General features: G+C 33.8%; 1 pseudogene; it reads right to left on the bottom strand.

Moving 5' to 3' along the window:
- Nucleotides 1–1,254: 1,254 nt before the first annotated feature.
- LOC132300580 (probable glutathione S-transferase) lies at nucleotides 1,255–2,384 on the bottom strand (annotated as a pseudogene).
- Between the last annotated feature and the right edge of the window lie 919 nt (nucleotides 2,385–3,303).

Raw genomic sequence — 3,303 nt, 5'->3', positions numbered from 1 at the left:
TGTAAAATTATGGTAGGACTCGCGTTGCTTGCCCTCCAATTCTTTCTATATAAACATTCTTTACTAATAGTGTTCTTTCCATTGTCTAATTTTCTATACATAGAACTTGCCTTGTACAGAACTTCCTATCTCAGAATTTTCCTTCTACGGTAAATCCTTCAACTGGTAGGACTTGTGCATTCTTGAATAACTGGGCTGAACATATTTTGATCCGGCTGGGCTTGAGTAACGGACCGAATGTTAAATATTAACAAGTTGGGTTGATGACCTCTTGATTCAGCCTTGATGGAGGTTGGAGGACAAATAACAATGGTCTTGGGCTATAAAAACCCTCAATTTGGGCTTGAGCATGATGGGCCTTATATGTCCTTGGAATGTAGATATGTGTAGTGATGACGTGTGCGCTTTTTATTGGAGGGAGTTCTTTTTCCCTCCACAGTAACGTTTATTCGACTAATAAAGGTAAATTTGTAACTAAGGTTGATGCTTCAAGAGTGAATCTATTTTTTTCGTACTTGGCTCTTTTAGGCTCTTATTACTACATAGGCGTTAAAGACAAAATGTATCACAAAAAGAAGAACCCAAGCAGTAGCAACTAGTAGGTAATCAGCAGCATATAATTATCCTTCCATAATTTTGTGTAACTATGTTATCATTTAGGAGTTCTTCTTAATTATATGGACTAGGTCATAATCCAGAACTCCCCGGTGTGTCTCAAGGCTTTCTTCGGTCGGAGTATGATTTTTTATTATTTTTTTCGAGAAAGAGGCACAGCATTACGAGCTATTTGTAAAAGTGGTATACTAATAATGCGTCTCCCCACATGCACATATTCGGTTCAACAACTCGTAGTTGAATTTTAAAATATTGTAAATTTTCGTCGTGTTAATAATTAATTCTAACAATTTATATTTTAATAGCGTTAGTCAATGAGTTTAGACATTATTAATACCTTATTGGTTTGAATTTGAATACTAATGAGGACTTGTTGATAGTGAAATTCTGATTAATCTTTACTATTTTTATTATCAAGTGCTGTAGTTAAGTAGTATCACCGATGATGTGACAAAGAGTTGAAGTCTCCACCAGAGACAAATGAATGTGTGATTTTTTTTTTTTTTTCCCATGAAAACAAAAAGAAATAATAATAATAATAAAAACTTTTTAGATAAAGTAGCCGTCAAATATACAAACTGTTCAATTTAGAAAATAATAAATGTATTTCACTTTTTTAATAATTAACTCTTTCTTAATTTTCATTAAAACCCTACAATCATGTAACTCACTTTTCCAGCAATTTTTAAAAATAAATAATAAAAAAACCAATTCCAAAGAAGTCAAAAATAAATTTTATAATTGTTTTTTGAGTGACAAATCAAGTAACACTTTATTAGTTAATGACATATATATTAGTTTGTGAAGCCCAATTTACATTCTGGTAAGGCAACAACAGGCAAAACACAAGACAACTGGTGTAAAGCCACCAAAAAAAAAACAGAGAAGGGAAACACACAATAGAAGACTAAAGAAATTAGCCAAAATTATATAGGTATCATGGGGATGCCATATACTTCTCCCTCCGGCGCTTGAAAAACATGAGCATTTCATCGCGATCCAGAAGATTGTCTTTGATTAAGGGCGCTTCCTTGAAATTTTTGATCCATGCGTGTAAGCCAGGGAACGTGTGGGCTTCAAGAATCTTCACCCCTAAAAAATCTTCTAAAACTTCCAACCAAACAACAATGCCTCCAAAGGCTATGTCAACTGTACTGATGATCTCTCCACTAAATAATTTATTCTTTCCGAAAGCGTGATCTTCTATTGTTCTCAGCATTTCGAGACTCTCTTCCATGGCCTTTTCGTGCTCTTCTCCAGTGGTATGAAACATTATAAAAATAGCAAAACCCTATATGTATCATAATTGAGACAATAATCAAACAAGATAGTTATATCAATTCAACTAAACCTTGCTCTTGCTTAGCTTCTTTTAATTGGTTAGCTAGCTAGTTTTATATATGCTGCTGTTTCTAAGTGCAGTGAGAAAATTATGGTATAGTCAAAATGAAACTATATATTTACCTTGTCGTCAGCAAATTTAGCCCAAAACCAAGCCACGGCCTTGTCAAAAGGGTCATTTGGCAGCGAGGGAGGTTGCGGCCATGTCTCTTCGATGTATTCAAGGATGATAAAGGACTCACAAATTGGTTTTCCACAATAAACAAGTACTGGGATCTTCTTGTGAACAGGGTTGTATTGTAGAAGAAGAGGACTTTTATTGGACAAATCTTCTTCTATATAGTCATAAGGTACACCCTTTAGTTTCAGAGCCCATACCTGTAAAGAAATGGACTAGGCCATGTTCCAATTAGCTTCACATCTCCCATCTTTGAAACATCAATGGAATTAAGAGCCATTTTATAGTGATAATTGGATAACTCTTGGCCACCAAGCACAAATGGTACACATTTTCAACCACCACAAGTTGAATTCAATGTTGTGTAATTTGTCCTTTTTTTTTTTTAATTGTAGTTTAATTCTTGTATTAGCTCGAGTTGAAAGAGATGGCACAGCAATATTCGCTTTGGGCCATGAGTTGTCGATTCTGTCCATAGTGGTTTGCTACACTGAAACAAAATATATTTTCATGATCGTGTCCCCTGTCTTGATCACTTGTCACCCAAAAGCACAATTAGGATACAAACACAAAGAACAACACAAGCATCCCAATCTTATGAATCGGTCAATACACGATCATTTTTCAAGTTCGATACGCAATTTGTATCGACCAGTTTACATTAACTTTGTCCAAATTCGTTACAATATGACTCCGACTGATATTACAACAGTAACCGATACTACGAACCATGATTGTGTTGTAGATCCATCTAGAGCCACATTGGAATTTGGGACCAGTGGAGGCCACTACCCCCACTAAATTTTCATTTAATTATATTTTCTATATAAAAATATTTATAATTTTAGTTGTACCCCCACTAAACTCCTTAATTATTCAGAAAAGTCCATAAGAAAAATTTCTGAAATTTCAAAAAAGACTCCTCATTTTCTAGTTTACTGCCCAACAAATTTCTAAAAATTTTAAAAAACCCATATATTTTCTCCTCCATGGTATGTACAACAAAATTATAAATAAACAAAAAATCTATAAAGACCCAGTTTTGTTATTTATTATTTCGCTTCAAAATTTTTATTATATATATATATATATATATATATATATATATATATATTCTTAGTTGGTACTCTCACACACACATGCATTCATTGAGTCTTGAACCCCTAACC

This window comes from Cornus florida, unplaced genomic scaffold (assembly GCF_030987335.1).
Source record: "Cornus florida cultivar Cherokee Brave unplaced genomic scaffold, ASM3098733v1 CherokeeBrave_3.0.0_Hap2_Chr01, whole genome shotgun sequence".
NCBI classification, from domain to species: domain Eukaryota; kingdom Viridiplantae; phylum Streptophyta; class Magnoliopsida; order Cornales; family Cornaceae; genus Cornus; species Cornus florida.
This window is presented reverse-complemented; position numbering and strand designations above follow the sequence as displayed.